Source organism: Ips typographus, linkage group LG1, assembly GCF_016097725.1.
Source record: "Ips typographus isolate SLU linkage group LG1, UJ_Ityp_2.0, whole genome shotgun sequence".
Classification (NCBI taxonomy): Eukaryota; Metazoa; Arthropoda; class Insecta; order Coleoptera; family Curculionidae; genus Ips; species Ips typographus.
The window spans coordinates 1,391,912-1,402,744 of NC_138422.1; the positions used below are offsets into that span (position 1 = coordinate 1,391,912).

At 33.2% G+C, this 10,833-nt stretch overlaps 1 long non-coding RNA gene across 1 annotated transcript; it reads left to right on the forward strand.

Annotated features, from left to right (window-relative positions):
- Nucleotides 1-2,969: 2,969 nt before the first annotated feature.
- LOC145729097 (uncharacterized) lies at nt 2,970-4,530 on the forward strand. Its single transcript, XR_014178268.1, has 3 exons — nt 2,970-4,058; nt 4,137-4,317; nt 4,381-4,530. It is a non-coding gene; the product is annotated as an uncharacterized LOC145729097 (long non-coding RNA).
- Nucleotides 4,531-10,833: the final 6,303 nt, after the last annotated feature.

Consider the following 10,833-nt stretch of genomic DNA (forward strand, 5'->3'; position numbering starts at 1 on the left):
TTTCTGTAGTGTTTTTTTGTAAATCTAACTTTAACACCCTGTATCTTAGTTATTTTTGAGAATTCAGGGTAGTTCAACCACTCAACAGAACCGTCTTGAACTGCTCTTTTCAGTGGTGTAGAGCAAAAAATTGTATCTAAAAAATTGTGTACAGGATGAGCAAAAATGATCCACTAAACTAAGTTCAGACGTTATGTAGTTATGTAGTGGTCCATTAGGAAGAATTTTGCACTATTCCTAACCTAACCTAACCGTTTTCGAAATATAGCAGCTAATGTTTGGAGCTATCACGTGACGTTGAGCGGGCACTGCTAACTTGCACTGTTTGGCCGCTAGAGAGCGTCAGCTTGATTACGTTTTTTTTTGGACATTTTTCTAAATATCTCGAAAACGGTTTGAGTTAAAAGTCTGAAATTTTACCATGTGTGCCCCTCAAAGAGACGCAACTTTCATTAAATATAATATTTTACCGTACAACGAGTAGATTTTTGACATTTTTAAAGGGGTCACCCTATAAATTAAATAATAAATTTTTGAATTTTGAAAATTTGTCTTTAACTGCCTTAGTTAGTTTAGGTTAATGGTAGAAATGGGACGTAAAGTGTCATTTGTCAAAATATAATTTTTAAGGGTGCCATGTCTTTAAAAATATTCTAATTTCAAAGTCAGTGACAAAATGGCGGCAGTTACAGCAAAACGGACACCAGATTCGTGTTGTCCATGCGATAATTAGTTAAAATGGCCCTTTTAGACTACTGTAGGAGTATTTGGACAGTGTTTGAACAGTTTAAAGAGCATTGAAAGTTTTGGACTGCTTGTAGACGGTTCTAGAAACTTTAGCAAAATTCCTAGAAATCCGGACTAATTATTAAAGAATATGTTCATGTCCATAGCATATTGTGTTACAAAAATTCATCGTTTGCAGCTTGTAATAAAAAGGAAGAATTCAACACTTAAAAGAACAAGTTTACAGACCTAAATAGGGTGGAAAGTTTCTACCTTTAGAGCTCCTTTGAAGGCACTTTGGCACATGCATCTCTGATACACGAAACTTTGTCATAACTTTTCAACGCTAACTAGACGACAACAAACTTTATTGGAGTTGCACACCTTCCACATCCCCCCTTTTCCGGGCGTACATCTCAAAATGAACTTCGTTTCGTAAAGAGAATTTGAAACACAATATTCTCGATTTTCTATAGCGAAGTGGAACAGGATATTGAAGCGAAACAAAAACCTGCCGGAGGTCCATTTTAGGCTTCCCTCGAAGGGGAAAATGCAGACGCGACGCCACGGATTTTCACGAATATTAAAGAAGATAATATTTTGTATTCGAGACTGTTGTTCCTTAATTTTTAATCAGAAGGAAAACTACCTTTCAAGCTAGTACAAATTAACTTTTGATTACTCCTTTCAGGACTGATAAACGGGTAATTTAGGCGAGATTTTATTGCTACTTTTGTGATATACCTATACGAATTTTGAAGTCGAACGAAATCAAGTTTGTGATTGGTTAAGAAAAACCAGCAAGCTGCACCACCAGCAATAAAATACATAGATCGATCGGGGTAAGGAATTTTTGAATTTCAGCTAAATTGACGTTCCAAATAAGCTTACTGAGGCTAATTTAGACTGACTGTTAATGGACGTAATGCGCCCCCGTATTAGTTGCAATATTAACGGAGAAGCCCTTAAGCTTTAATTCAAACCTACACAACCTTATAGTATATGCATTATTAAGATGACGTAACGCCAGCGAAGTTGCCATGAATGCCTAATTATTTCTCAAACTATTATTACCATATCTACAGGGTGCCAGAAATTCGTGTCTAAAAGTATGGTGATACAAAGTTAGTTAAATGGAGGCAAAATTGCCCAAAATTGTAACCAAAAATTTAAAAGATTCAGACAAAATCTGCTTTAAAGAAATCAAGTTGATGATGGCTGGCAAAAACCAAAACGTAGGATTTCAAATGTGACAATTTTGCCTTTAGTTAACCAACTTTGTATCTCTTACCGTTTCTGAGATCCCCATAGACACGAATTTGTGACACCCTACATCGCGCAAAAAAGTTGTACGTTTTGCACTTGTTGCATAAATAACAATTTTCTACGAGCGTGCGCGAATGATAACATTCCCGCACTATTTTTGTTCTCGACACTTTTTCGCACTAGTGCGTAAAGAAAACATTTTCCCGCACTAGGGTGGGAAATAGTTATTTACGTAACAAGTAGGATATGAATGTTATTAACGCACGCATGCAAAATGGCCGCAGGCCAAGTCGTGTAATCACAAAGTGCGTTAATAACATATCCTACGTGTTACGTACATCATTTTATCTACAACGATTATTATTTTAATGATTAATTAAAAAAAAAAAAATAACAAAAAAAAAATATAAAAATAAATAAAAAAAATAAAAATATTTCCAGCAACTGCCATGTCAACATCTGGCATTAATTTATCCAATTGCAAAGAGTTTACCATTAATATTTATCCTAATAATAATTGAGTTTTCATGTAATCGTATGTCATGTTTTTTAATTAAAAAAAATCTAACTAAAAGTCACTTTTAATATTAATATTAACAAGAAGCAAGATAGTGGAGGCAACAGAACTCCAGATGTACAAACAAATTGTTCACCGATTATTAACGTAGTAATAGATTGAAAAAAACACTAGTGCGGTAATAAAGGTCATTATGACACTGAAAATAGTGCGAAATTACGATATTATGTAACTGTTATAGATAAAATAAATTATATTAGTTTATGTATCATATTCTAAATTGTTATTCCTTACAATAATTGTTCATTTATTATTAATATTATTAAGGAGTAGATTAGAAATAATCACATCAATAATTCATTTTCACGCAGTCAGCGTGTGGGAAAGTATCACTTTCCATAAAAAAGTTTAGTATGCATGGTTGCATAACTAATGTATGCAGTATAGTATCGTATAGTAAAGCGTCAAACTCACTTATCTTTGACATATACTTTAAATTCAAAGTAAAACAAATAATAATTTAAATCGTATTTTCGTGACTGAAACTGAAAACGAAAACGATTACAAACCTGACGAAGGGTATCAGTGGTTTAAAGTAAACACGTCCTAATTTCTCGATTTGGGGGACGAAAAGGGGGATGAAAGCCAGATTCTGCGGTGACGATAAACACGCACGTGGCGGCTTAAACGTGTTTTCTTTTTGCAAATTCCACAGCTTTAATCAGTGTACTAACTCACCACGTTTAAATTAAAGTATAGCGTGTATTAAAAAAAAATTGTTTAAATATTTATGTTAGTTAGTTAGTATTCAATTTCGTCTAATCAATAGGCCAGCAACCAAATGAGACACATACAAAATGTCATATAAGGTTTGTAGAGTTCCGGTATTTATTTATTTATTAAATTAGTATTAAGAAATATACAGTGTTGCGAGATTTCATTTTAACTTAACTGTTTGGATGAGATTTTCCACTGGTCTGAATTGTAAGAGATTTTCAGGCAACCCGTTATACAGCAATTTTATGGCGAGAAATACAGCTATAGTCCATTTATTTTCCCGTGGCGGGTACGTCATCATTTGCCTTTCTTGTCTATTACATGCGTTCCGAGCGCGATAGAATTTTGACGTCATCTAGTCACGTCGGCAGCCATTGTTGACAAAAAGTAAACAAAGAGACATTTTTTATTTTTGATGTAAATTTTACAATATTTTAAGGAGTATTTTGATTTAACTTGTTTTTAACTGCGATACTAGAGACTAGATAATGTGTGTGTGTTTCGGTAGTCAGTTTTGAAAATGCCACCTTTTTAATACACTTTACAACTATCCAGGGGCCCAGTGAAACATTCTGAAGGAACTAGAGTTTGTGGAACAGAAAAGGATGCCTTTTCTAATAGAAAACACTGTCACAATGAAACAGCCCATATATTTACTTACTCCCAAGAAGAGTTTTTACAAAAACACTACAAAAACCAAGTTTATTCAAGCCAGTGGTTCTCGAAGAAACATGGATATAGAGTAAAGGTGTATTTAGCAGAAGCTGACAAGGTGATTTACCTAATACTATAAAAAGGACTCTGGTAGAGGTATTAATAAGCTGCTAATACTAAATAGCTTATGTTTCAGGTACCTTTATTTGCCTAATCTGGAGTTTGCTTATCATGCTTTGAAAGGGTCCAAATTTAAAAAGTCCCATTATCAATTGCTCTAAAAGACTGAACAAAAGGTGTTTGAAGTTATGGTTATAATGGTGTTGTCAAAATCCATATGCAGAGTGTTGAAAAAACAAATTTCTAATAAGTTTCAGGTAATATTAGAAAGATACAAGTTACTTAATACATAAATTTGATCAAATGCCATTATTTTGCAGAATTAGCCCTTATAAATTTTCTCTGACTATAAGGCTAGAAACAGATGGTGCTACTGTTAAATACTTTTCCATCAGATAGTAGGTTAAATTACTATTTTAATTGTATTATTTACACATTATGAAATATACAAATAAAATCTTTAAAAAGTACACTCACGTTGCTTTTTTATCTAAGAAGTCTAGTTTTCTTCATAAACAATCATAAAATTAGATAATTTCTTTAACTGAGGTACCTACCTGCTCTTACAATAAATTGAACTGAAATTGAAAAAACATGTTAAATAAATCACACAACAAAAGCAAATTGATATGTATTTAATGCTGGGTAAATTTACAAAAGGAAATAAATAATCAATCTATATCACAAAACCAAGAAGCAAGTTCTTAAAACATCAACAATCCTGTTATAAGTTAAAACACTGCTTTAGGATTTAATAGTCCCCAGGATACACACATTGCCTTTCCTTTCTTGCAAATTTTATGGTATAATTCTTGAAACGTTGCTATTGGGCTGTTAATGACTCGTTTGAATGCACCTATCTGTGATGTTCTTTCCAGATAATTTAAATTGAATGTGGTTGTTGTTCCCAAGCCAAAGTTTGATTGGAACTTTCCGCCTTTGTTTACCACCAAATGTTGCAAGTTTTCCAGTTTGGTGTAGAAAAATCTTAAACTCTACGAAGGTCTCGCAATAACAACGCTAATTAATAAACTTAAACAACCCTAAATTAAGTTTTTATTTCTTCTGTGTGTAGTTTTTGGTGTTTTTCAACTTTTTAAAATTCCTAACCTCAAAATGTTTAGCCGACTGTCAGTTGGGACTATGCTCTATATTGCCACATCTTCCACGATCAGATGGAAACCTGGTGTATTGTTGGTTGCAGTAATAAACGGACCGATGAATTATACAGATTTCGAAAAAAAAAGCGTTTATTGCATGCAAAACATGTGAGATTCTTAGAATGTTTTTTTTTCAAAACAATATAATTTTCTCATTAATCGCTTAATGAAAGATACATATTGTGAGGTTTAAAGGAGGAATTTGTCAATATTAATTAAAAAGATGGATAGCCTAGCTTGTAATAAACGACGTGCGTAAATTTCAATATGGCGGAGCACTTGATGACGTAACCGCCAAAAAAAAAATGAACTCATACTTTAAAAACACTGGGCAAATCTCAGCCCAAACTGGGATGTGATTTACGCAAATCTTGCACATCTAGACTAATTATTAGACTATAATGGGTGTTATTCACCCATTGAAAAACATACTATTTTAGCGAATGTGGGTATGTTTACACCGGTTTTGAGTTAAAACTATCCGGTATTATATTAAAAAAAAAAACAAGAGGTTGGTTTGAAAAGAAATATGAATTCGTTCGTCTCGGTCGATTACATTTTTCCATTTGGGAAACGGGCGCGTTGCAAAGCGAAAGCCTACGCGAATATCCCTTTATAAAACTAAATCCTCAAGCAATATCATTTCCATTACTACTCCAAGTCGAGAGAGGGTTATTAAATTTGTGTCCCGTCGAAATGTATGTCTGGAATATTAGTCAGCGAGAACGTGAGCAAAGAGTAAAATAAAGTAACCAACCAGATTAGATTCCAAATTGATGACATCACGTAGAAAAATGTTAAAGTTTGGATCGTGGAGGTCGAAACGTCATCGATTCGTTAATTTTTAAACGCCTCATCCTAGCCGGATAATGGTGCATTCAAGTAAAAAGATTGCCTTTTCTGCTTCCTTACATGCTCGAACATTTCTGCATCTGACAAAAAATTCAGACTCTAATATAATATGTAAGAATTGTGTTTCTTTTATAGTACAAAATATAGTTTGCAGAAAAGTCAATCACAAGAGTCAATACACATAATTCTGTTATTATACCACCATCTATTGAATATCGAACTCTTTAGGGCTTTATTTGACTGATTGACTTATTAAAAGGACATAACAAAATGTTTGGTTAATCAATTTAGTAAATCAGAGTAAAATCATTTACATAACATATTCTTTCCCAATACAACACTTTTGGGGAAAATTTGGGTTGATTACATGCTGTTGCTCGCTGACTCTAAATTTGAACATGATTGAATACTCCTCCACAAGATGAGTATTAATAATTTGTGGTTAACGTCACAATAGTTAGCACAAACCACCCAATTTAACCAAAAGAAACGAAAAAATTGCAATGGAAGTGAATAAGAAATCACCAGGACTAAAATTCAAAGTTAGAAAAAATAGTTATAATTCAAAATCAAAATGAAAAGAAGACAAAATAAAAACTAATTGAAATTGAACCGAAAATAGGTAAGTGGTTAATAAAGGAGAAATTGAATTTTCTTCTATTCTTTAAATTTTAGCACTTTTTGGAGTTTCCTTCCTTACTCAAAGAAAGTAAGGAAGAATACGAAAAAGTCCAGTCACAAATTAGAAATGAAAGATTAGGGAAGCCAAAGAAAAATAATGTAAACATAGCAGGAGGGAGCAAAAGAGAATAAAAGAAAAGACAAAAGTGGTTGTTGAGTGGATTAGGATACCAAGGGCATTATAAGGACAATAATGCATGAGGTTAATATGGTAGAACACGAAGGCCCCCTGCCTGAGGGGTGAATATATGAAATAATAGCCCTGTCGGACATTAACGTTATTCTTGCGACTGACATCATCCTAGTTTTGACTGATATTCGGTATAATCTAGAATATTATTGACAAACTGCTTTTTGGTTTCTTAAAAAAATAACTATTTTGGTATCCCTGTAACACAAAAAAAACCGGGTATTAATTACCCGTTGTGTTTGTCCCAAATCCGTTCCTGTTTCGAACGGTTAAAGTGTCCCGAGACGGCGTGATTAATCGTTCCGGACAAATCATAAAATACAACACTTGATGGATCCCGGTCGGGGCGCAAGAAATGACGAATCGTTGTCTCGTCCCTAGGGAATCAATGTCGCCTAATTGGCCTCCGTGAAATCAGGACGTTGCCTGTAAACCCACTCACTGACGGTGATTCACTTGTTGTAATGACCGCGACCGAACTTGGTTACTTCGTTTCTGCCACCTGAAAACTTGGAACAAATTGATTAAACTTTTCCACCGGGTAATAGGAGGAAAGTGAATTAAAAGTTTGTCTCCACTTTTAATCCTGAGAGTGTATTTACAAAAAAGGTGATTTACTTCTTCACCAGCTGCTGTTTAATTAATAACAGATTGAGTCCAGGCAACAGGTTTCTTGTTCAATGGTTGTTATGTCACATTCGTCCAAGGACGGTAAACAGTAAAGGATTGCTCGATTGGCCGATTTTGGCAGGTCAAACTTTGACACCGCTTTTCTCCCTGACTGTACTAAATTTTGTAAAAATTTTTTTATGTTACTGAATAGGAAATTCAATGAGAATTTCAAAAATGTACGTAAAACAGTAATTTTCTCACTCTAAATGAGTTTTACAAGCGATTTTGTCCCTGACTATCCTTTGAAACTGTGTTTTTGGCAGTACAAACTTTGACACCGCTTTTCTCCCTGACTGTACCAACTTTTGTAGTATTTTTTATGTTATTGAATAGGAAATTTAATGAGGATTCCAAAAATGTACTTAAAACAGTCATTTTCTCACTCTAAGGGTTTTACAAGCGATTTTGTCCCTGACTATCCTTTGAAACTGTGTTTTTTGGGAGTACAAACTTTGACACCGCTTTTCTCCCTGACTGTACCAAATTTTGTAGTATTCTTTTATGTTATTGAATAGGAAATTTAATGAGGATTCCAAAAATGTACTTAAAACAATCATTTTCTCACTCTAAGTGGGTTTTACAGACGATTTTGTCCCTGACTATCCTTTGAAACTGTGTTTTTGGCAGTTCAAACTTTGACACCGCTTTTCTCACTGACTGTACCAAATTTTGTAGTATTTTTTTATGTTATTGAATAGGAAATTTAATGGGGATTTCAAAAATGTACTTAAAACAGTTATTTTCTCACTCTAAGTGGGTTTTACAAGCGATTTTGTCCCTGACTATCCTTTCAAACTGTGCTTTTGGCAGTTCAAACTTTGACACTGCTTTTCTCCCTGACTGTACCAAATTTTTTAGTATTTTTTTATGTTATTGAATAGAAAATTTAATGAGGATTCCAAAAATGTACTTAAAACAATCATTTTCTCACTCTAAGTGGGTTTTACAGACGATTTTGTCCCTGACTATCCTTTGAAACTGTGTTTTTGGCAGTACAAATTTTGACACCGCTTTTCTCCCAAACTGTACCAAATTTTTTAGTATTTTTTTATGTTATTGAATAGGAAATTTAATGGGGATTCCAAAAATGTACTTAAAACAATCATTTTCTCACTATAAGTGGGTTTTACAAGCGATTTTGTCCGGGACTGTTTATTCAAACGGTGTTACTAGCAATTCAAACTTTGACACCCATTTTTCCCCTGACTGTATTAAATTTTGTAGTTGTTTTATGTTATCAGATAGGTAGTTTAATGAGGATTTCCAAAATTTGCTTAAAACAATCATTTTCTCACTCTAAGTGGGTTTTACAAACGATTTTGTCCCTGACTATACTTTGAAACTGTGTTTTTGGCAGTTCAAACTTTGACACCGCTTTTCTTCCTGACTGTACCAAATTTTTTAGTATTTTTTTATGTTATTGAATAGGAAATTTAATGAGGATTCCAAAAATGTACTTAAAATAGTCATTTTCTCACTATAAGTGGGTTTTACAGACGATTTTGTCCCTGACTATCCTTTGAAACTGTGTTTTTGGCAGTACAAACTTTGACACCGCTTTTCTCCCTGACTGTACCAAATTTTGTAGTATTTTTTTATGTTATTGAATAGGAAATTTAATGAGGATTCCAAAAATGTACTTAAAATAGTCATTTTCTCACTATAAGTGGGTTTTACAAGGGATTTTGTCCGGGACTGTTTATTCAAACGGTGTTACTAGCAATTTAAACTTTGACACCCATTTTTCCCCTGACTGTATTAAATTTTGTAGTTGTTTTATGTTATCAGATAGGTAGTTTAATGAGGATTTCCAAAATTTGCTTAAAACAATCATTTTCTCACTCTAAGTGGGTTTTACAAACGATTTTGTCCCTGACTATACTTTGAAACTGTGTTTTTGGCAGTTCAAACTTTGACACCGCTTTTCTTCCTGACTGTACCAAATTTTTTAGTATTTTTTTATGTTATTGAATAGGAAATTTAATGAGGATTCCAAAAATGTACTTAAAATAGTCATTTTCTCACTATAAGTGGGTTTTACAAGCGATTTTGTCCGGGACTGTTTATTCAAACGGTGTTACTAGCAATTCAAACTTTGACACCCATTTTTCCTCTGACTGTATTAAATTTTGTAGTTGTTTTATGTTATCAGATAGGTAGTTTAATGAGGATTTCCAAAATTTGCTTAAAACAGTCATTTTCTTACTCCAAGTGGGTTTTACAGGCGATTTTGTCCCTGACTTTTCTTTCAAATTGTGTCTGTGGCATTTTATATTTTGACACCCTTTTTTTCCTTGACTTTACTTGATTTTGTAGTGATTTTTTATGTCATTAGATAGAAAATTTAATGAGAATTACAAAAATGTGCTTAAAAATCTGATTCGGTCACTCCAAGTGGGTTTTACAGGCATTTTAGTCCTTTAAACCGTGTTGAAAATGTAAATCCCAATTTTACTAACTTAACAAACCAGTTTTTCCTGAATAATACTCGAAAACGGTGACTGTTAAAAAAAAAATACAGGAGACCAAAAATGTTCCTAATCAACTCCTTAACTTAGCACCGTGAGATTGCAGGACCGTTTTAGCTTCCAATATACAGGGTGTGCATGAAAAGTAAGACGATTGAATGTTTTCGGTCATCCTGTACACATTTTTTGAGATAGAATTTTTTGCTCAACACTACTGGAAAGAGGAGCTCAAGACGGCTAATTTAAGCTATTCAACTTTCCTGAACTCCCAACAATTAACCGAATTACAGGCTGTTCAAATTTTAAACCAGAGTTTCAACTGATTTGAAAATTTCTTGCACCAAATCAGTTTTTCCTAAATAACTCGAAAAATTTGAAAGAAAGCTGAAATTTTCGTATAAAACTGCTAAACTCAGCATTGGAGTTTCGCTTATGGGATCACCAATCCTTCACTGTTTACCGTCCTTGACATTCGTCATCTTTCTTTATTTAAGTTTAAATTAAAAAGTGTGTTTGTAGTGCGTAATTGGTTAAGAAAAAATATTACATTATACATTAAAATATTATATTTTGAAAAAGAAAAAAATGTTGCAAAAATGCTTTTGTTTTCTTTTTAATTCTTGAAAAAGTTGGGTTAAAACTCAAAAACACAATCTAACCAAACAAAAAGTAACAACCTTCTTCTTATTTCTTTAACTACATACTCAAAAAATAACTCTAAAAACTTCAAGAAAACTTTGTCCTGCGTAA